The sequence below is a fragment of the Heterodontus francisci genome, chromosome 17 (genome assembly GCF_036365525.1).
Source record: "Heterodontus francisci isolate sHetFra1 chromosome 17, sHetFra1.hap1, whole genome shotgun sequence".
NCBI classification, from domain to species: Eukaryota; Metazoa; Chordata; class Chondrichthyes; order Heterodontiformes; family Heterodontidae; genus Heterodontus; species Heterodontus francisci.
Window position 1 is genome coordinate 44,440,473 of NC_090387.1, and position 25,260 is coordinate 44,465,732.

Below are 25,260 nucleotides of genomic sequence, written 5' to 3' on the forward strand. Positions count from 1 at the left end.
CCTCATGGCAGCTGCCTGGGAGTCTAGCCCATAACTGCATAAGGTTCTTTTTGTGGTTGCACATCAGTTACACATTGATGGAATGGAAACCCTTGTGGTAATGAATACTCCTGGTTGTCCTGGGGGATGCCTGGATTGCCACATGTATGCTGTTGATGATGCCCTGCACCTGTGCGAAGCAAGCCAGAGCTACCTGACCACCCGCTCATCCTGACTGGCATCATCACAGGAAAAGTTCACATAATTGCCTGCCCTGGCAAACAAGCCATTAGTCACCTGTTTTATGCATTTGTGAGTCACTGATTGGGAGATCCTGGATATGTCTTCAGCAGTCCCTGCAAGGATCTGGTGACAAACAAGTTCAGGGCAGTGCTGACTTTGATAGACACTGGTGATAAGTTCGTTAACACGTGGCAAGCAGGTCCTGTAGAGTAACTCTTCTTCAAGGAAGCTGCAGATGTCTGTCACCACCTGACACCACACCTGGCGCCTCCTGAGACACTCATGTTCAGACATGTTAAGGAATCTCAGCCTCAGCCTGTGCACCCTGTTTTGTGGGTAGTGCCTCCTATGAGCTGCACCTCTCTGCAACCTCCCCTCCTACCTTTCCCCTCTTTGCTGGTCCCCATCTTGTGCTGCCCTATGTGGGGTGCAGCTATAGATCTGATACCAGCAGGTTGCTGGTGCCGCTGCTGCTGTTCAAGTTGCTCCTCATCAGAGGGCCAATTTAAGGCAACATAAACTGCACCCATTTTGATGTGCTAGAACAAAACTCCAGAGTGTAGAAGCAAAAGTACTGTAACAAACCCTTTCCTGCAAGTCGGTAAGAAAGTGGCTGTGAGTACAAAGTATTTATTAGCATCATTGACTGAGATTGCTTTAGCCTCCTCAATTAGTAATGTGTTCTTGCCTTGTTTTCATTGGTGAATTTCGAGAAACCTGTGGACCCCACGTTAAAGTCAAAAGTCTGTGCAGGTATCACTCTAATTGAGTGATTAACATATGTTAATTGGTAAACCACTTCTCCTGAGAGAGTTTGCACGCACACAGCCTAACACGCCACAGTGAAACCTAGAAGTTGGTGGGTTGGAGCTGGCTTCCCTCTGCGCTGTCAATTTCCACAGTTTTGACCCCCATCCTCCAGCTGCACCCAAAACCACATGTTCCACCATGTTAAAATTCACTTCTTTGTTTCCATTTACTCTCCAGTATGCTGTATCTACTACCAACAGGAGATTCTATTGTACAGTTTTCACTTTAATGTTATTCTCATATTAATGTCTAAATGATAAACTAAAATACTTTCAGTGGCAGACATGATTTATGATGTAATGACTTAATCACAACACTATTCTCTCCTCTTACTCACCAGGCCCTTTCAAAAGAATTAGGCTGAGACAGGTATTGATGTGCAGCAAACTTTCACATATGCATCATATGCTGTGCATGACATCTCTTCAGATCTGTTGAACTGTTCTAGGCATATTTATAAATTGCATTTTAATTACAATATTGTAAAACTTTGGGGGCAGAGGGTAACATACAGAAATACAGAAAATTTGCTCTGTCTTAATTTGTTCCACTGCATGCATTCTAAAAGAAAACATTCTGAAGTCATATTCCTTTTGTGTATTTTCTGCAGCTCAATGAGTTGTATAGGGAAAAGCTTTTTCATGCAAGACTGCTCATAGTTATTTTCCTCGACTGCAGAAATGCTGATCATTGATTCTGATAGTGACAGTTTCCTATATGCCTTTTGGTCATAGCTTGAACGCAACTATATCCAAGTGTGGTTGGAAATCAATAACTCATTTTTATACTTCTGTGTCATTATAAGTCTTAAAACAAAATCTCAGTAATCCTAAACTCCATCATGCTGACATGCTTGGTTAATTTAGAAATTTGTGATAATTTACAACACTTCAGTCCACTGATGGCATTGATATAATACTTTGTGAAACTCCACAATTTATAGATATTTTTTCTATAATAGTACATTTATTAACGTTTTTAGGTGTAGAATAATGGGATAAATACAGCACACAAGGAGGACATTTGACTTTTGCCGGCTCTTTAAAAGAACTATAGAATTAATCCCACTCCCCTGCCCTTTCCTCATTGCATTGCAAATGTTCTACCTTCAAGTATTTATCTGATTCCCTTTTTGAAAGTTATTATTGAATCCACTTCCACCATCCTATCAGGATTGCATTTCAGATCACAGCAACTTGCTGTGTAAAAAAACATTTCCTCATGTCGCCCTTGGTTCTTTGGCCAAATCTGTTTCTTACAAAACAAAATAGGGGCATTATATGAGGATATGCTGAACTGCAGCAAACAGCTTAGGAAGGCAAGATGTTTTAAGTCAGCAAAATAAATCACATTGCATGACCAGAGTTATAGAATGTTTAAAATGGCCTCATATATTAAAATCTGCAGTGCTGAACATATATTTTTCTGGCATAAGCAATGTTATTATCTCCACCAAATACTTGTTAAATTTCATGAGGATGAAGTCACAATTGAGAATTGCTAGGGCTATAATACAGACTGATGTTACTGGAACCAATTGGCAATCCAGCATTAACATAATTCACACTTAAAATTAATATTGGCATCTACTCTTCATTTTAATTCTTTACTTGATATATGATGCAAACAGGATATATTGGGGACACTATGTAGCGAGCTTGTAGCATTAAACCATAATTGATTCAAAACTTCTTTATTTTTGATTTATTATGGTGCTCTTCATGTCAGTTACACCCACAAAATGTGCTAAATAATTAGTGCATAACTGATCAGAAGTATAGTGAGAGATCACATATGCTAAATTTCCACCTATAGTATAAATGATACATATTTCCAGGGGACATGCACACCTGGTGCAAGCACATACCTTCTGAAATAAGCAGTAACCTAATTTCAATATATTAATGTGGTGGAAGTAACATCATTCATACATTATTGCTATTGCTTAACCTTTATGATAGAGGTAGACTGATTCTTCATTTATCCATAGATGATATACTGGCAGTCTAGGATTGCTAGATAGTGTCTAGTCAGGTTGTGCTTTCGGCACAAGTTTGGGCTTACTGTTTTTTTGCTGCCAACTACTAAGTGGAATAAACATTTTTTAAAAATTGAATTCAAATTCCACCATCTGCGGTGGTGGGATTTAAACCAATGTCCCCAGAGCAATACCCTGGGTCTCTGGGTTACTAGTCCAGTGACAATACCACTACATCCCTAGCCAAGCTACCACACTGACATCTACCCAGCGATGTGGAAAATTGCCCAGGTATGTCCTGTACACAAAAATCAGGACAAATCCAACCTGGCCAATCACCACCCCATCAGTCTACTCTCGATCACCAGTAAAATGATGGAAGATGTCGTCGACAGTGCTGTCAAGTGGCACTTGCTTAGCAACAACCTGCTCAGTGACTTTCAGTATGGGTTCTGCCAGGGTCATTCAGCTCCTGACTTCATTAAAGCCTTGGTTCAAACATGGACAAAAGAGCTGAACTCCAGAGGTGAGGTAAGAGTGACTGCGCTTGACATCAAGGCAGCATTTGACCAAGTACGGCATCAAGGAGCCTAGAAAAACTGGAATCAGTGGGAATCAGGGTGAAAACTCTCCACTGTTTGGAGTCATACCTAGTGCAAAGGAAGATGATTGTGATTGTTGGAGGTCAATCATCTCAGTTCCAGGACATAACTGCAGGAGTTCCTCAGGGTAGTGTCCTAGGCCCAACCATCTTCCGGTGCTTCATCAATGACCTTCCTTCAATCATAAGGTCAGACGTAGGGATGTTCGCTGATGACTGCACAATGTTCAGCACCATTCGCGACTCCTCAGATACTGAAGCAGTCCGTGTCCATTTGCAACAAGACCTTGACAGCATCCAGGCTTGGGTTGATAAGTGGCAAGTAACATTTGTGCCACACAAATTGTCATGCCAGGCAATGACAATCTCAAACAAGGGAGAATCTAACCCCTTGACATTCAATGGCATTAGCATAGTTGAATCTCCCACTATCAACATCCTGGGGGTTACCATTGACCAGGAACCAACTGGAGTAGCCACATGACTTACCTGGTGACCGGAATGGTGGCAGGCGGACCTTGGATGAATCGTATGCTGAGCAGGAAGAGAGAGCAGGGCTCAAGACCCTTACTTACCTGGAGACTGGAGCGGCGGTAGGCTCTGTCCCTCGCTCTCTCTGTGTCGGCGCGTGCTGAGTCTCAAAAGAGGAAAAAAACTTAGTGACATCACAGAAAATCTGCAAGATGATTGATTGGGTAAGTAACAGCTATTAGCGCATTTAAATAGCTTAAAAAAAAGTAGGGGAGAGTTTTTTTTTGAAAAATAACCCTCAAGTGATAAGGTGAGTACTGCTAAAGTTTTTTTTTTAAATTAGTGTAATTTATGAAGGACTTTAGACAGTGGTGAGTAGTGTTTGGAGTAGAACAAGGCCCCTACTGTAATTAGTATCTTTAATTAAAGGACGTAACTAATTAATCTAAAGGTAAATCATGGCAGGAGAGTTCGCACCCGTGATATGCTCCTCCTGCGCGATGTGGGAAATCAGGGACGATTCCAGTGTCCCTGATGATCATGTGTGCAGGAAGTGTATCCATCTGCAGCTACTGGCTACCCGCATTATGGAGCTGGAGCTGCGGGTGGATTCACTGTGGAGCATCTGCGATGCTGAGGATGTTGTGGATAGCACATTTAGCGAGGTGGTCACACCGCAGGTAATGGCTGCACAATCAGAAAAGGGATGGATAACCACCAGGCGGAATAGTAGGCACAGGCAGGTAGTGCAGGAGTCCCCTGTGGCCATCCCCCTCTCGAACAGATATAATTGCTTTGGATACTGTTGCGGGAGATGGCCTCCCAGGGGAAAGCAACAACAGCCAAATTCGTGGCACCACGGATGGCTCTGCTGCACAGCAGGTGGGGGGGTGGGGGGGCGGGGGAGGACTGAGAGAGCCATAGTGATCTGAGATTCAATTGTAAGGGGAACAAACAGGCGTTTCTGTGGCCGCAAACAAGATGTTTCGGAGCGGCTGCAGGACATTCTGAAGCGGGAGGGTGAACAGCCAGTGGTTGTGGTACATGTTGGTACCAACGACATATGTAGATAGAGGGATGAGGTCCTGTAAGATGAATTTAAGGAGTTAGGAGATAAATTAAAAAGCAGGACCTCAAAGGTAGTAATCTCAGGATTACTTCTTGTGCCACATGTTAGTGGGTATAGGAACAGGAGAATAGACCAGATGAATGCGTGGCAGGAGAAATGGTGCAGGAGGGAGGGATTTAGATTCCTGGGACATCGGGATCGGTTCTGGGGAAGGTGGGACCTGTACAAGTGGGGCGGGTTACACCCAGGCAGGACCGGAACCGATCTCCTCACAGGGGCGTTTGCTAGTGCTGCTGGGGAGGATATAACTAGAATGGCAGGGGGATGGGAATCTGAGTGGGGAGACTGAGGAGGAGGAAACAAGGATAGAAACGAAAGACAGGAAACAAAAAGGCAAAAGTGGAAGGCATAGAAATCAAGGGCAAGAAACAAATATGGCCATAGTGAGAAAAAATGCGAAGATGACTAATAATGTTAAAAAGACAAGCCTAAAGGCATTGTGTCTCAATGCGCAGAGTATTCGCAATAATGTAGGTGAATAGATACAATATAGTTGCAATTACGGGGACATGGCTGCAAGGTAACCAAGGATGGGAACTGAACATCCAGGGGTATTCAATATTTCGGAAGGACAGGCAAAAAAGAATGGAGGTAGAGTAGCATTGTTAGTAAAAGAGGAAATCAATACAATAGTGAGGAAGGATATTAGCTCAGAGAATCCTGATGTGGAATCTGTATGGGTGGAGCTAAGAAACACCAAGGGGCAGAAAATGTTAGTGGGAGTTGTATATCGACCTCCAAACAGCAGTGAGGATGTAGAGGTTGGCATTAAACAGGAAATCAGAGATGCATGCAGTGAGGGTGCAACTGTAATTATGGGTGACCTTAATCTACATATAGATTGGGCAAACTAAATTAGCAATAATACTGTAGAGGAGGAATTCCTGGAGCGCGCACGTGATGGTTTTTTAGACCAATACATTGAGGAACCAACTAGAGAACAGGCCATCCTAGACTGGGTATTGTGTAATTCTATACTCCTCACAGAGAGATATAGCACTGAAACAGGCCCTTCAGCCCACTGAGTCTGTGCTGACCATCAACCATCCATTTATACTAATCCTACATTAATCCCATATTCCCTACCACATCCCCACCTTCCCTCAATTCTCCTACCACCTACCTACATTAGGGACAATTTACAATGGCCAATTTACCTATCAACCGCAAGTCTCTGACTGTGGGAGGGAACCAGAGCACCCGACGGAAGCCCACGCGGTCACAGAGAGAACTTGCAAACTCTGCACAGGCTGTACTCAGAACCAAACCTGGGACGCTGGAGCTGTGAGGCTGCGATGCTAACCACTGTGCCATTGTGCCACAATCTTGTTGTGCGGGGTCCCTTGGGGAAGAGCGACCATAACATGATAGAATTCTTCATTAAGATGGAGAGTGAGAGAGTTGATTCCGAGACTAGGGTCTAAATAAAGGAAACTATAAAGATATGAGGCGTGAGTTCGCTATGATAGATTGGGGAACATTACTTAAAGGGTTGGCAGTGGATAGGCAATGGCTAGCATTTAAAGAGCGCATAGATGAATTACAACAATTGTTCATTCCTGTCTGGTGCAAAAATAAAACAGGAAGGGTGACTCAAATGTGGCTTACAAAAGAAATTAGGGATAGTATTAGATCCAAGATGAGAAACATAAAATGGCCAGAACAAGCAGCAAACCTGAGGATTGGGAGCAGTTTAGGATTCAGCAAAGGAGGACAAAGGGATTGAATAAGAAGGGGAAGATAGAGTATGAGAGTATGCTTGCAGAGAACATAAAAACTGACAGTAAAAGCTTCTATAGATATTTGAAGAGAAAAAGATTAGTGAAGACAAATGTGGGTCCCCTACAGTCAGAAATGGGGGAATTTATAATGGGAAACAAAGAAATGGCGGACCAATTAAATACATACTTTGATTCTGTCTTCACAAAGGAGGACACAAATTACCCCCCAGAAACGTTGGGGAACATAGGCTCTAGTGAGAAGGAGGAACTGTATGAAATCAGTATTAGTAGGGAAATGGTGTCAGGGAAATTGATGGGATTGAAGGCCAATAAATCCCCAGGGCTTGATAATCAACATCCCAGAGTACTTAAGGAAGTTGCCCTTGAAATAGTAGATGCATTGCTGGTCATATTTCAAAATTCTATAGATTCTGGAACAGTTCCACTGGATTGGAGGGTAGCTAATGTAACCCCACTATTTAAAAAAGGAGGCAGAGAGAAAACAGGGAATTATAGATCGGTTAGCCTAACATCAGTAGTGGGGAAAATGCTAGAGTCCATTATAAAATATGTAATAGCAGAGCACTTGGAAAACAATGACATGATCGGACAAAGTCAACATGGATTTACGAAAGGGAAATCATGCTTGACAAATCTACTGGAATTTTTTGAGGATGTAACTAGTAGAATAGATAAGGGAGAACCAGTGGATGTGGTGTATTGGACTTTCAGAAGGCTTTCGATAAGGTTCCACATAAGAGATTAGCGTGAAAAATTAAAGCACATGGGGTTGGGGGTAAGGTACTGACATGGATAGAGAACTGTTTGGCAGACAGGAAACAAAGAGTAGGGATAAACGGGTCTTTTTCCGAGTGGCAGGCAGTGACTAGTGGGGTACCACAGGGCTCAGTGCTAGGACTCCAGCTATTCACAATATATATTAATGATATAGATGAGGGAATTAAATGTAATATATCCAAGTTTGCAGATGACACAAAGCTGGGTCGGAGAATGAGCTGTGAGGAGGATGCAGAGAAGCTCCAGTGTGATTTGGACAGGTTGAGTGCGTGGGCAAATACATGGCAGATGCAGTATAATGTGGATAAATATGAGGTTATCCACTTTGGTGGCAAATAACAGAAAGGCAGATTATTATCTGAACGGCGATAGATTGGGAAAGGAGGAGGTGCAGCGAGACCTGGGTGGCATGGTGCACCAGTTGCTGAAAGTAAGCATGCAGGTGCAGTAGGCAGTTAAGAAGGCAAATGGTATGTTGGCCTTCATAGCAAGAGGATTCGAGTACAGGAGCAAGGACATCTTGCTGCAATTATATAAGGCCTTGGTGAGACCACATCTGGAGTATTGTGTGCAGTTTGCTCTCCTTATCTGAGGAAGGATGTTCTTGCTATGGAGGCAGTGCAGTGAAGGTTCACCAGACTGATTCCTGGGATGGCAGATCTGATGTATGAAGAGAGATTTGGTTGCTTAGGCTTGTATTTGCTAGAGTTTAGAAGAATGGGAGGGGATCTCATAGAAACCTACAAAATTCTAACAGGAATGGACAGACTAGATGCAGGAAGGATGGGCCCGATGGCGGGGGAGTCCAGGATGAGGGGTCACAATCTAAGGATAAGGGGTAAGCCATTTAAGACTGAGATGAGGAGGGATTTCTTCACCCAGAGAGTGGTGAACCTGTGGAATTCTCTACCACAGAAAGCAGTTGAGCCAAATCATTAAATATATTCAAGAAAGAGTTAGATATAGTTCTTTGGGCTAAAGGAATCAAGGGATACGGGGAGAAAGCGGGAACAGGGTATTTGGATGATCAGCCATGATCGTATTGAATGGCGGTGCAGGCTCCAAGGGCTGAATGGCCTACTCCTGCTCCTATTTTCTATGTTTCTAATAATACTGTGGCTACAAGAGCAGGCCAGAGGCTAGGAATTCTGCGGCGAGTAAATCACTTCCTGGCTCCCTAATGCCTGTCCACCATCTACAAGGCACAAGTCAGGAGTGTGATGGAATACTCTCCACTTGCCCGCATGGCTGCAACTCCAACAACACTCAAAAAGCTCAACACCATCCAGGACAAAGCAGCCCGCTTGATTGTCACCCCATCTACAGACATTCACTCCTTTCACCACGGAAGCACAGTGGCAGCAGACTGTACTATCTACAGATGCACTGCAGCAACGCACCAAGGCTTCTTCAACAGCAACTTCCAAACCCCCAACCTCTACCACCTAGAAAGACAAAAGCAGCAACTGCATGGAAACACCACCACCTCCAAGCCAACTTGCCTTAGAACTATATCGCTGTTCCTTCACTGTTGCTGGGTCAAAATCCTGGAACTCCCTTCCTAACAGCACTGTGGGTGTACCTACTCCACATGGACTGCAGCGGTTGAAAAAGGTGGCTCACCACCACCACCTTCTCAAGGACAGTTAAGGATGAGGGGGTAGAGGCAGGAACCCTCACAACATTTAAGAAGTATTTAGATGAGCACTTGAAACGTCATAGCATACAAGGCTACAGACCAAGTGCTTGAAAATAGGTTTAGAATAAATCAACTTTGCTTCCAATTTCCACCCTGCTCTCACCTTTACATGGACCATTTTCGACACTTCCCTCCTTCGCTCAACCTCTGTCTCCATCTCTGGGGATAGGCTGTCTACTAATATTCATTATAAGCCCACCGCCTCCCACAGCTACCTCGACTACACTTCTTCACATCCTACCTCCTGTAAGGACTCCATTCCATTCTCCCTGTTTCTCCGTCTCTGACGCATCTGCTCTGATGATGCAACCTTCCACGACAGTGCTTCCGATATGTCTTCCTTTTTCCTCAACTGAGGATTGACCCCCTACTGTGGTTGACAGGGCCCTCAACCGTGTCCAGTCCATTTCCTGCACCTCTGTCCTCACTCCTTCCCCTCCCTCCCAAAACCGCGACAGGGTTCCCCTTGTCCTCACTTTTCACCCCACCAGCCTCCACATCCAAAGGATCATCCTCCGCCATTTCTGCCACCTCCAGCACAATGCCACTACCAAACGCATCTTCCCCTGTCAGTATTCCGAAGGGATCATTCCCTAGGTGACACCCTGGTCCACTCCTCCATTACCCCAACACCTCATCCCCTTCCCACAGCACCTTCCCCTGAAATCGCAGGAGGTGTAATACCTGCCCGTTTATCTCCTCTCTCCTCACTATCCAAGGCCCCAAACACTCCTTTCAGGTGAAGCAGCGATTTACTTGTACTTCTTTCCATGTAGTATACTGTACTCGCTGCTCACAATGTGGTCTCCTCTACACTGTGGAGACCAAACGCAGATTGCGTGACTGCTTTGCGGAACACCTTTGCTCAGTCTGAAAGCATGACCCCAAGCTTCCGGTTGCTTTCCATTTCAACTCCACCCCCCCTGCTCTCATGCCCACATATCTGTCCTGGGCTTGCTGCAATGTTCCAGTGAGCATCAACGCAAGCTCGAGGAACAGCATCTCATTTACTGATTAGGCACATTACAGCCTGCTGGAACTGAATATTGAGTTCAATTATTTCAGAGCATGACTGGCCCCCCCTTTTTATTTTCTGTTATTTTTTTGTCTTTTTTCTCTTTTTCTTCTTTCTTTCTTTTTATTTTATTTTATTTTGTTTCATCATTCATTTTTCTTACCATGTGCCTGCCCACTGTTTATTTCATGTTTGTTCTTTGGGTCAGGGCTGTTCATTTTTCTGTCCGTTAACACCCTCTCTGCACATACCTCTGCACTAACGCTTTGTCTTTCAACGGACCATTACCATACCATTTGCCTTTGCTCATGACCTTCTGGTCAGTTATTCTCTGTAACTCTGTCCTATCAACCCATTCCCTTTTGTTATCTCTTGCCCCACCCCTGCTTTATTTGCTTAAAAACTATTACATTTCTAAGCTTTGCCAGTTCGGATGAAGGATCACTGACCTGAAACATTAACTCTGCTTCACAGATGCTGCCAGACCTGCTGAGTATTTCCAGCAATTCTTGTTTTTATTTTAGATTTTCAGCATCTGCAGTATTTTGCTTAAATATTAGAAAAGATCCGTGCTTGATGGCCGGCACTGACACGATGGGTTGAAGGGCCTGTTTCTGTGCTGTATAACTCTATGACAATAAACGCTGGCCTAGCCAGCGGTGCCCACATCCCATGAATGAATTTAAAAAAAACAAATGCCAGATATATCAGAAGAATGTTGCATCATTTACCATCACTCTCCCTACTGCAAATATAGAAAAGGGGAGACTTACATGGAATTGTTTAAGGGTCATCTTCTCTTGCAGGTGCAGTGGTGACACATGTGTCAATGTACAGTTCATAGTAAGGAAATGATCATGTATCATGCAGGGGCAATAGATTTGGATAGAATAGAATTTAAGAATGGAAGGGAATGTGTACCTTAAACCGAAGTTTACCTTCTAACATAATGGGCATTGAAAGCAAGCTTCAAAATGCTGTAAACTTGTGTGAGTTGGAGGTAATTGTTTGTATCATACATGCTTAATACATAGGGGTTTTCAAGATGATGAGAGGTTTTGATCGAGTAGAAAGTAAAAAAAAAACTTCCTCTGATGAGTGAATCAATAACCAAAGGTTACAGATTTAATATCATTGGCAAAAGATCCAGAGGGGAGATGAGGATAAATTTTCTCACTCAGTGAGTTGTTGCGATCTGGAATGCTGCACCTGAAAAGGTGGTAGAAGCTGAATCCATAAATAATTTTTAAAAGAAATTGGATAGCTATTTAAGATTAAAAAAACCTACAGAATACTGAACAAATGCAGGGATGTGGGATGAAGCATGATTGCTCTTTCAAAGAGCCAGTACAGGGCAGTGGGCCAAATGGCCTCCTCCTGTGCTATAAGTTTCTATGAAACTCTAATTCTAAGATATTATTATAACACATTGGCAGAACTGATGTGATCATTAGACTTCTGTAGGTGCTACAGTCAGAGCAACAATGACATTGCCATTGATTATTTTGGCTATTTTTTGGCACGATCAGCCATGATATAACTGAACGTCAAAAACAGGTTCAAACAGATGATTGGGCTACTTCTGTCCTGTGTTCCTAATAGCTCGTGTTGCCATACAGCAACCAATGGTATGTTTATGCCAGGTTGCTGGATATCTTATATATCCAATGTTCAATGAAGAGTGCAGGAGCGCATGCCAGGAATAGCACCAGGCATACCTAAAAATGAGGTGTCAGCCTGGTGAAGTTTCAACACAGGACTACTCGCATGCCAAACAGTGGAAGCAGCATGTGATAGACAGGGCTAAGTGATCCCACAACCAATGGATCAAATCTAACCTCTGCAGTCCTGCCACATCCAGTCGTGAATGGTTGTTGGACAATTAAACAACTGACAGGAGGAGGAGGCTTCACAAATATCCCCATCCTCAATGACGGGGGAGCCAGAACAACAGTACAAAAGACAAGGCTGAACCATTTGCATCCATCTTCAGCCAGAAGGGGTGAGTGGATGATCCATCTCAGCCTCCTCCTGAGGTCTCCAGCATCACAGATACCAATCTTCAGCCTATTCGATTCACTCCATGTAATATCAAGAAATGGCTGAAGGCACTGGATACTCCAAAGGCTCTGGGCCCTGACAACATTCTGGCTATAGTACTGAAGACCTGTGCACCAGAACTAGTGGCACCCCTAGCCAAGCAGTTCCAGTTCGGCTACAACACTGGCATTTACCCGGCAATGTGGAAAATTGCCCAGCTATGTTCTGTACACAAAAATCAGGACAATTCCAACCTGGCCAATTACTGCCCTATCAGTCTATTCTCAATCATCAGCAAAATGATGGAAGGTGTCGTCAACGGTGCTATTAGGCGCCACTTGCTCAGCAATAACCTGCTCATTGATGCTCACTTTGGGTTCCGCCAGGGCCACTCAGCTCCTGACTTCATTACAGACTTGATTTAAACATAAACAAAAGAGCTGAACTCTAGAGGTGAAATGAGAGTGAGTGCCCTTGACATCTAGGCAACATTTGACCGAATATGGCATCAAGGAGTCCTAGCAAAACTGGGGTCAAGGCGAATCAGGGGGAAATCTCTCCGCTGGTTGGAGTCATACCTAATACAATGGAAGATGGTTGTGGTTGTTGGAGGTCAATCATCTCAGTCTCAGGACATCACTGCAGGAATTCGTCAGGATAGTGTCCTCGGCTCAACCATCTTCAGCTGCTTCATCAATGATCTTTGCTCCGTCATAAGGTCAGAAGTGGGGATGTTTGCTGATGATTGCACAATGCTCAGCACTTTTCACAATGCCTCAAATAATGAAACAGCCCATATTGAGATGCAGCAAGACCTGGACAACATCCAGGCTTGGACTGATTAGTGTTAGCGGGAATGAATCTAGAAGAATCACTCGACACTCAGGTCTGCTCCAATGTCAAACAGTTTATTACGCCAGCCAACGGGGAGCAGATCACTGGGCTGTCCAGATGCCTCTCCACCGAACAAAGGAAAATCCACAACAGATATACAGTTACTCAGCCCATCCCGGCTGGACATGGTCCAATTTGGGGGCGGCACAGTGGCGCAGTGGTTAGCACCGCAGCCTCACAGCTCCAGCGACCTGGGTTCAATTCTGGGTACTGCCTGTGTGGAGTTTGCAAGTTCTCCCTGTGTCTGCGTGGGTTTTCTCCGGGTGCTCCGGTTTCCTCCCACAGCCAAAAGACTTGCAGGTTGGTAGGTAAATTGGCCATTATAAATTGCCCCTAGTATAGGTAGCTGGTAGGGAAATATAGGGACAGGTGGGGATGTGGTAGGAATATGGGATTAGTGTAGGATTAGTATAAATGGGTGGTTGATGGTCGGCACAGAGTCGGTGGGCCGAAGGGCCTGTTTCAGTGCTGTATCTCTAAACTAAACTAATCATAACGGTTATTGATTACATACGTTACCCATATTACCAATTAGATTACTCATTAGGCATCATGTGGCTACGTGATCAGCTTGTGCAAGCCCCCTGATCACCATTGATGATCTGAGGCCCCATCAATTATCCTTGAGTCTTCCAACTATCACTTTAATTGGGCCTGCATTCCTGAGGGTGCCGTGCAGTCTGCAGTTACACTGATAAGAGGGGCCCTCTCGGTGTCTGTGCTATGCTGTACCAGGTTCAAACTGCAAGCTAAGTAACTTGTCCCACAATGCCTCGGGTCAATACTCCATTTTGTACCAATATGTAGCTATACTTTCAACTTATATATGAGAGTGTATATATATATATATATATATATATATTCACTAGGATTATATTAATCTACTTACTCAAATAACATTTAAACAGTATGATATTTACTGCGCTTGGGAATACCCTACAACAATCCTCCCTTTCGGTAGGAGACTAACCCTAGTCTCCTCAACCGACACCACTTAATGTTTGTTTTTACCCCTTTAAACTCGCTCGGTATTCCCTGCCTCGGACGCGCTGGCCAGTCACGTGATTTCAGAAATTCCGGTCGTACTATATCACATTAATGTGATCCAAATGACTTATTCCCCTAGATAGATGAATTGTCTCCCTTGCCTTTACTCTAGATGTTATTCTCCTTCGCTGCACATATCGCCTGCATGATCGGCAGGCCAGTATGCCCCACGTGATAGCCAGTATTAACTGTATTCCAACTAACACATGAGAAATTATCCTAATCCAAGGGTGGATATTCAAATTCATCCCCCAATCCCAAATTTTCTCCCACCAACTCTGTTCCTGCAATTCTGTGTCTGTATCTTCCTCTAACCTTTTGATTTTTGTCTGCAGTTGGTGGTAGATTTTTACGGATTGGCCCACCCTGAGCCTTAATTCCCTTAGAACCTCAGCTAGGTGTGGGATGGGGGCTGCCTCTGGTTCCTCGTAATCCTGCAGGTGGTCATGGAGATAATTGGTGACGTTAAGGGTCATGGTACCTCTGCGCCGCACCTGGGTAATTCGGGCTTGCCCTATAGTAACTGGTCGTAAGGGCGTAAAGCAAAAATTAGGAAATGGGATCGGGCATTGTAGATTATTGTAGCGGTAGGAACTTTCTGTGGTGGAAACGCAGTATTTCCCTTTACCTCCGTATCCTGTTCTTGCAAAATGCTTTGGGGCAGGCGTGACCTCTACGACACAACCATCTGTTCGATTAAACCCACATTCATCCAATTCTCCCTGTCCCACTGAGTGGGGACATACTGTAATATCTCCCCTCTGCTTACATTCCGTAAGTGAAATTCCATATAGCGTGTTATTTCGAAGTATGGCAGAGGCTTCAGTTAGATAGTATCGGAGGGAGGTGTTATCACGTATAACCCCAATATTTTCCACCTGGTAGTGGGGGAATGGCCCAGAGTCCTGTGTGACTATAGGGATCATCAGGACCATTCCCACTCTGGTGGATTTACCCAACTCTCAGTCTGGGATCACTGGGTATACTCTGGTGAGTCCTTTTAGTGTACAGTTGTCCAGTGTCTCTTTCCTCTCGGCCAGCTGAGGCAAATGTAGGCTGTCTATCCAGTCGGGCACCTCCCCACTTTGGATCTGATCGAGATTGTGTCGTATTTGTCCCACCATCCATAAGCCATAAGCGTGACAGAGTTGCCCCTGTCTCAATTTTCCGGCATCTTCCCGTTCTCTATCTATGAGGTGGTTGACGGTTCTGGCATGTGCCTCTAACATTGTGATTCCGTCTAATTGTATCTCCATGCCCTCTTCTCCCAGATTGGTCTGATCCTCCTGATTTTTCCCTGCTCTCTTTAAAAGTCCCTTCATTCTTTGGGCCTCCTTATCTCAAGAGACAATGGATACGCGCCTGGAGGTGGTCAGTGGTTTGTGAAGCAGCGCCTGGAGTGGCTATAAAGGCCAATTCTGGAGTGACAGGCTCTTCCACAGGTGCTGCAGAGAAATTTGTTTGTTGGGGCTGTTGCACAGTTGGCTCTCCCCTTGCGCCTCTGTCTTTTTTCCTGCCAACTACTAAGTCTCTTCGACTCGCCACAATTTAGCCCTGTCTTTATGGCTGCCCGCCAGCTCTGGCGAATGCTGGCAACTGACTCCCACGACTTGTGATCAATGTCACACGATTTCATGTCGCGTTTGCAGACGTCTTTATAACGGAGACATGGACGGCCGGTGGGTCTGATACCAGTGGCGAGCTCGCTGTACAATGTGTCTTTGGGGATCCTGCCATCTTCCATGCGGCTCACATGGCCAAGCCATCTCAAGCGCCGCTGACTCAGTAGTGTGTATAAGCTGGGGGTGTTGGCCGCTTCAAGGACTTCTGTGTTGGAGATATAGTCCTGCCACCTGATGCCAAGTATTCTCCGAAGGCAGCGAAGATGGAATGAATTGAGACGTCGCTCTTGGCTAGCATACGTTGTCCAGGCCTCGCTGCCGTAGAGCAAGGTACTGAGGACACAGGCCTGATACACTCGGACTTTTGTGTTCCGTGTCAGTGCGCCATTTTCCCACACTCTCTTGGCCGGTCTGGACATAGCAGTGGAAGCCTTACCCATGCGCTTGTTGATTTCTGCATCTAGAGACAGGTTACTGGTGATAGTTGAGCCTAGGTAGGTGAACTCTTGAACCACTTCCAGAGCGTGGTCGCCAATATTGATGGATGGAGCATTTCTGACATCCTGCCCCATGATGTTCGTTTTCTTGAGGCTGATGGTTAGGCCAAATTCATTGCAGGCAGACGCAAACCTGTCGATGAGACTCTGCAGGCATTCTTCAGTGTGAGATGTTAAAGCAGCATCGTCAGCAAAGAGGAGTTCTCTGATGAGGACTTTCCGTACTTTGGACTTCGCTCTTAGACGGGCAAGGTTGAACAACCTGCCCCCTGATCTTGTGTGGAGGAAAATTCCTTCTTCAGAGGATTTGAACGCATGTGAAAGCAGCAGGGAGAAGAAAATCCCAAAAAGTGTGGGTGCGAGAACACAGCCCTGTTTCACACCACTCAGGATAGGAAAGGGCTCTGATGAGGAGCCACCATGTTGAATTGTGCCTTTCATATTGTCATGGAATGAGGTGATGATACTTAGTAGCTTTGGTGGACATCCGATCTTTTCTAGTAGTCTGAAGAGACCACGTCTGCTGACGAGGTCAAAGGCTTTGGTGAGATCAATGAAAGCAATGTAGAGGGGCATCTGTTGTTCACGGCATTTCTCCTGTATCTGACGAAGGGAGAACAGCATGTCAATAGTCGATCTCTCTGCACGAAAGCCACACGGTGCCTCAGGGTAGACGCGCTCGGCCAGCTTCTGGAGCCTGTTCAGAGCGACTCGAGCAAAGACTTTCCCCACTATGCTGAGCAGGGTGCTCAGCACTGCTCAGCATAGTGGGGAAAGTCCCTTCATTACTCCTTTAAGATGTTCTATCTTTTCATTCAGACCTTGTATATCTAATGAGTTTACTATGGAGGCACCGGTATTGAATCCGGTGGCAACGTCATTAACTATCCCTCTCTTTGTCCTATAAAGTTGATTTTGATCTCGAAATCTGATGGCACCCATGGCATCGGCAGCCTGCTGCATTACAACCTTACTTAACACACTATACATATTTCTTGCCTGTTCCGTACAATATCCTGGCATTTGCATCCCTGAGATATTGACCAGGACAGGCACAGTCTCATGTTTAACATTATCATATAACATCTCTCCTTCATTAAAAAGCACAATTCCGTTTTTAGGCCCTTCGATAATTAGAGGGCAGGGTAATTCCTCGGGTTGTGTGGTGGTTATTACAGGGGGTGGCATTAAAGGGGGAGGAAGACACACGTATTTACCCGCCTAATGCAGCACCTCTCAGTTTTTCCCCGTCGGATGCAGCGGGCCCATGCTGATCTGATGGTTAACCCGGCCAAACACTGTACACATATCTCATCCCTTCCTGAGTGAGCACGTAGCCATGCAGCAAAAGAGTTCTCGTCACCCGGGTCCATTGTCGCTGGGATACACACACCATCAGCAAAATTGTACAAAGCCCCAAAGTTCATATAGTCCATATTAATACTCCTTTCATTAATCCGTTGTGCATCCATTACCGGGTCTTTGTTCTTCCTCTCTGGATATTAGCATCAGGCCCCAAAGCCACTGCAGTCCGGTTCTTTCCCATTCGCCACTAGTGGTTATATCTGTAATTTAAACACACTGCCCTGGTGGTCACCAGGTGTTAGTACTTGTCCATGTTGTGAGTATCCCCTGATGAGGGATACATGTCTACCTGTGGGGACCGAACATGTCCTGGGGAATCCAGGAGTTAATTTATATTCTTATCATCTCTACTCTTTCGAAATTATCTATATGGTCCCGTCACGCTCGGGCTTCGTTCCCCACAATCCTTGTCCAGTTAGTAACCCATCTGATAATAATCCAAATGCCTATCAATACTACCATTATTCCCTTGAATATATATATATTTTTTTCAGTTGGGACCATGTATTTCCACCGGCCCTTCCCTTTACCATTACTTTGTCTCCCACAACAGGCACCTTTGTCTGTTCCTCTTTCATGTCTGTGTCTATAGAATCTCCTGCCTCAGCTCATGCAGTTGTCTGCACAGCTCCTTCACAAATCTTTTAACCCTTTCTCTCGTGGGTCCTACTTCCTCACTACCTGCTACGACATACCTTGACATTCTCATCACCCTTCCTGTCATTAGTTTAGTTGCTCTCCAAATAACAAATCACATCTGCACACTTACACTGGTATTCCACTGTCATGCCACATATTCTGAACTCTCAGGTGATCTTATCAAAAGATCAAATATCAGCAGTGGGGAAAGGGGGGCGCTGGTGCTGTCTATCTGAGATCTTTGCTTACCTCCCCCTGCAGGGTCCTGATGTCTCAGGTTATGGCCTGACTTTCAAATGTAACTCTCTTAAAAACTCATATCTCCAAGAGAAAACTATCAATTGCTTGTCTTATCTACATTTTCCTGACTTTCACTGGAAAATTCACGACTTCTTGGAAATTTCACACAATATTATTTTAGCTGTTTGAATTCTAATTTCACCATTTGTTTATACCCAGAATTCCTTTACTAGCTCTTGCATCAGCCAGATCTAATTGCCAATTCCTATTAATTATAATTCTATTTCATTTTGAGCCCTGGAGAACCTTTACAATCAATATTCATAATTCCTTAAAACAGAAATCAAACATTTCCATTTGATTCCAGACATTAGTGTATATTTGTTTTTTTTTAACCTTCGATGACATTTTAATTCCTTAAATAACTTGTCAAATTAAACTGGATTTTCGACATCTCAGATTATTCCAAATTCAAATAACAGTAAATTTCCCTTTGAATACTTTAATTAACCACTCATATCAATTTAATTTTGTTTATCGATTCCAATTTCTTATGCCCAGGCTTGGTGATATTGCATTTTTTTTTTAGTAAAGACAGAAGTGCTTGCAACTATTTCTCCTTCTTAAGCACTTTGTCTCATTGATAAAGATAGTTGCAGCAAGGTTAATTTCTTGCTTGTCTCCAAGGGGGGCGGAGCAAAGCATTCTCCGCTGCGTCGCTTTACGTAACCCTTTTTTATTGAAAAGAACTAAACTCCATTTTAAATGGTTTTTGGTATCCTTAGGATTTTCAAACAACAAAATCTTTAGTAACATTATCAACTTCAAAGGAAACCATCTCCATCAGGAAAGACAGCATTTTAGATTAAACTCCAATTGTTTCCAAACTTTTAGCATCTTTTGTAAGAGGTTTCTAATCCAAGGATTTTTTTTATAAAACAAAGATGATTCCAAATTCCAATTTACTGCAATAAATAGTTAAAAATAAAAACTGCCGATGTTATATGAGTGAGTCCTATGTCCGGAACTTAAGACTCCCCCGAAACTCGACACGCTAAACTTGAAAGCTCATTGTGGTTGCAAATGACATTTCCAGTTTTTTTTTAATTTAACAGGTCAATTAACCTTAACAGTATTAATTTAATTCAGACTTATTAACTTATAATACTTATTAACTACACACAGAACAGAATAGCACGTGCTTTTTTTTAAAAAAAAAGATAGGTAAATTACGTCATTTTTCTTGTTCTTCAGGCGCCTTTTCAAATGACTGTAATAAAACCAAAAACTAAAGAAAAAGTTATTTAACATTCATACAACAAAAGATTTACCACCAGCTCCTTACACAAACTTTAATCTTTCCCATTATCTCCTTTGCTCCTCTCCCTTAAAACCAATATGCAATTCCTGACATTTGATACTTAAAACAGTCAGTAAAACATGTCTTTAATTTAAACTCCCAAAAAAACTAGAACAGATTTTAAACTGGAACTCCAATTAAAGCAGGAGTTGTAAACTTCAAATTAGATTTCTGCCAAACATCTTCAGACCTTCAAGGCTGAAGCTTATCTCTTAGAAAATTGTTCATTGCCTTTTCACAGTTGCAAAACCAACTTTTAAAATCAAAATAAAATTTTAACTTAAAATATAATTCAATTTTATATCCCATTTCTGGGTGCACAATCTTAAATCGAAATGAACACACTCAACAATCACTTTTCACACTCATTCAATTCCAAACAACTTAATAGACTCATGCTTTCAACATTAAAGCCAGACAACAAAGAGTTAACGACAGTCAGTTCTACAGAACACAATTCCTGACATTCAATTCATTCGTGGACGCTTCCAACAATCACACATTCGAATCAAAGACACAGTAACTTGTTTTTACTCTAAAACATAGTCCTTTGTGTCACTCTGCCATAAACTTAGTGAATGCTTTTTTCCTTTTTGTTTCTCTGCCAGCTGGCAGCTAATGGACCCCTCCGGTCCCCACTCGAGCTCTATTTTTCACTGGCCATACTTGTGTAGAATCTACTCTCAGAGGTCCACTTTTAACCTAGCGCAACTTGTAGTAGACCGTCTCCTGGCTATCTGTCGGGTCACAAGTCTGTCCGTATTTCATACAACAAGCTTATGATATATATACGCATACATATATTCCAAACCCTCCTTGACAGTGCCTACGTCTCTTAACGAACTACCTACCACCGTTTGACCATTGCTCAGATCCTGTTCACAAACTTGGCATTCGTTGGTCGCGAAACACCACCCGGCCCCGAGATAAGCTTCAGTTAGATACTCACCCGGTATTCCTGATGGCATCAAGCGACCGCCGAATCCTGTTCTCAAGTTCAGGATCAGGTTTCAGCCAACTCCCCCTTGGCCCCTTCGGGGTTACAGAAGAGCTGACTTTCACCTGATCCTGCCGACTACGCCAATTGTTAGCGGGAATGAATCTAGAAGAATCACTCGACACTCAGGTCTGCTCCAATGTCAAACAGTTTATTACGCCAGCCAGCGGGGAGCAGATCACTGGGCTGTCCAGATGCCTCTCCACCGAACAAAGGAAAATCCACAACAGATATACAGTTACTCAGCCCATCCCGGCTGGACATGGTCCAATCATAACGGTTATTGATTACATACGTTACACATATTACCAATTAGATTACTCATTAGGCATCATGTGGCTACGTGATCAGCTTGTGCAAGCCCCCTGATCACCATTGATGATCTGAGGCCCCATCAATTATCCTTGAGTCTTCCAACTATCACTTTAATTGGGCCTGCATTCCTGAGGGTGCCGTGCAGTCTGCAGTTACACTGATAAGAGGGGCCCTCTCGGTGTCTGTGCTATGCTGTACCAGGTTCAAACTGCAAGCTCAGTAACTTGTCCCACAATGCCTCGGGTCAATACTCCATTTTGTACCAATATGTAGCTATACTTTCAACTTATATATGAGAGTATATATATATATATATATATTCACTAGGATTATATTAATCTACTTACTCAAATAACATTTAAACAGTATGATATTTACTGCAGGTGCCTCTGCGCTTGGGAATACCTGACAACAATAGTGACAAGTAACATTCCTGCCACACAAGTGCCAGGCAATGACCATCTCAAACAAGAGTGGATCTAACCATCTCCCCTTGGCATTCAATGTTATTACGATCACTGATCCCCTACTATCAACATCCTGGAGATTACCATTGACCGGAAACAGAACTGGACCAGCCACATAAATACTATGACTACAAGAGCAGGTCATAGGCTAGGCATTCTGCAGCGAGTAACTCACCTCCTGACTCCCCAATGCCTGTCCACCATCTACAAGGCACAAGTCAGGAGAGTGATGGAATACTCTCCACTTGCCTGGATGGGTACAGCTCCAACAACACTCAAGAAACTCGACACCATTCAGGACAAAGTTGCTTGCTTGATTGGCACCGCCATCAACATTCACTCCCTTCACCACCGACGCTGTGGCAGTGGCATGTACTATCTACAAGGTGCACTGCAGCAACTCACCAAGGCTCCTTCGACAGCACCTTACAATCCTACGACCTCTACCACCTAGAAGGATAAGGGTGGTAGGTGCATGGGAACACCACCACCTGCAAGCTCCCCTACAAGCTGCACTCCAACCTGACTTGGAAATATATTGCCGTTCCTTCACTGTCACTGGGTCAAAATCCTGAAACTCCTTTCCCAACAGCACTGTGGGGTGTACCTACACCCCAAGAACTGCAGTGGTTCAAGAAGGCAGCTCACCACCACCACCTTCTCAAGGGTAATTAGGGATGGGAAATAAATGCTGGCCTGGCCAGTGACACCCACATCCCATGAATGAATAAAAAAATCAGATTTATCTCAGAGCAATGCAGATATCACACTTGTATTAAATCACCAACTGGTTTATTTACAGCACTATAAAATATCTAAGCCCTACAAGATCTCAGTGCAATGTTTTCTCAGAACAGCTGTGTTTACTCAAACATTCTAATCCTGTTCTTTTGGTTTCAGTTTCAAACTCATAAGCTCCATCCATGGGTTTAAGAAATCAAGCACAGTGAACACAGATAAGTAGGCAGACTAATACAATCAAACCCAGATTAATCAAACACTACATTTCTCCCCCTTTAACTAAAGATATTATTTTTGAGTTAAAGTATTCTAAACATCAAACATATATACATCAAATTTTTTCTTAGTGTTCAACTTGTCTGTTTTCTCTAAGTTCAGAAATAGTCTTTGAGATAGGAAGGTCTCTTTGGTCTGCAATTAGATTTACAAAATTAAAGTTGTGGGTCTGTTTGATCAGCTTGATGAGGCAGATGATCAATATCAGTCACAGGAAAAGGAAATGTATTCTCATAACTACTATCCTCAAAATATCCTGGTCTGCTCCCTATCAAACATCTCGCATTCCACTTGGTGTTGTCTTCCAACAGATAAGCAATAGTACCGAGCAAATGTTGAATCTGCTTTAGACCTGATACTCAACATTCGACAAGATTGAAGAAGGAATTTTCTGGAATGCGCTAGGTGCTGGACTTAGTCCATATGGCATTCTGCAGTACTGAAACATACCTTCATGGGTAACAAAAGCTGTAAGATATTGGCTTTGTTCTGCTAGAGGTATCTGAAGATAGCTCAATCGCATAGCAAGCTTTGTGAAGACTGTGGAATCATGAAAAAATGCTGACAGCTCTTGAATTGTAGGACGTGGATACTTGTCTCGTATGATATCTTTGTTGACTGCCTTTAGGTCAATGCATAATCTAAGTTCACAATTTTTTCGTCGTGCAATGACTAGATTTGACATCCACTGTAAAGAGTTGATTCACTCAATGATACCATCTGCTTCTAGTCATTTCAGCTCCTGTGGCACTTCAGCATGGATTGCAAACGGCAACCGTCTCACATTTTGTGAAATTGGTCGAATTGATGTGAAAACGCGAGGAGAATGACAGTACGCTTTGCTCTCCCCAAATCCAGTAAATAAGGAAGTATACTGGCATGTATAATCTGCATCGTCAGTCCCATTAATATGTGCTCCAGTGGCATCAGCAAGTTTGATCCAAGCCTATCGAAAAGGTTTACCCCCATAAGGCTTCGGCCTTTAGCTACATAGAAAGTGAACCTGTTTGGGTGACATTTTTGTACTGTACTGGAACTGTGATCATCCCCAAAACTGGAATGATAGTGTCATCATAAACTTGAAGAGTGTCTGTTGCAGGAGTGAGAAAGAATTGCGAAAAATATCAATGGTAGAGTTTGTCACTCAAAATAGATATTTTCACAGCAACATCGATAAGAAGTTACACTGAGATGCTGACTGAGCACTCCTTAAAGTGACCTGCTGCTTTACTTTCTGTGATGGTAAATACATGGTGTACCTCACTCTCAGGAAGAGACTCCCTTACATATCAATTGAGGAAGTCTTTTTCTTCGACGACCTGCGCATCTTTGCAAAATGGTTCCACTTTCAACATGAGTTACTTTTTCCCTCGAGCTGGACATGGCATTGTGACTTGATGAGCATTTCCACATATTGGCACAGTTTTGAAGGTAGCTGACCCTGATGGGGCACATTTTGATGAGGTTGCTGAGGTCTTCATGTACTTAACCCTTGCACTGAAGCTGGTTGAGCAAGCTGTATGGTTCTGATGTCTATTGTGTTCTCAAACTCATCCTTATCTTCCAGGGTAAGGATGTTTTGGTTTCTTTTTCTACTCATTCACCCTGTAGCTCTGTTTCTGGTGATTTGTCTACCATCTTCTTCTCTTGTTCTGCACATCTTTTCCCAGTGATTGGTCTTTCCACAAGCTCTGCAGATTGATCCATATGCGGGACATTTCCTTCTGTGCATGAATTCATGTGGTTGTTCATAGCTCCTGCATGTCTTTCTCTCCGTCTGGTGTGCATTCTTTTGTTGCTGTTTCAATGTATCAACCCTGCTGCCTCTCTATTGGTTTAACTGAAGGCTAGCCGTTTGGGTAGTCAGTGTCTTCATCTGTCTGCTCATGACTTCATGTGCTCTGGCAGTGCTTACAGCCTGCAATATTGTGAGCTTGTCCTGTGATCAAACATAGATATAATAGGCTTAATTAGTTAGATTCTAGATATAATTAATATATGAAACCTTTGAGAACTAAAAATTGAATAAATGATCAGTTTTCAAGACTCACTGAAATTCCCCTTTAAAGAAGGTAGAGTTAAAAATTCCAATGTCTTTCAAGGTTTCAATTACAATGGAATTAGAACATGATACACATTGTAACATCCTGTGTGACGTCAGTGAGAGGTAGCTATAAACTTAATTAGTTGATAGTGTTGGTGATGCAGACAGACTGACTCAAAAGAAGGGTTCAAGCTACCATAAAAAACTATTACAAAGAATAAAATAATAAAATGAAATGGTACTTACAGAAACAAATGCTAAGTAAACCCAAT

General features: G+C 43.4%; 1 long non-coding RNA gene across 1 annotated transcript in view; it reads left to right on the top strand.

Annotated features, from left to right (window-relative positions):
* The window catches only part of LOC137379191 (uncharacterized), a 145,151-nt gene that overhangs the window by 88,685 nt on the left and 31,206 nt on the right, over positions 1-25,260 (top strand). The gene's annotated exons all lie outside the window — the stretch shown is intronic.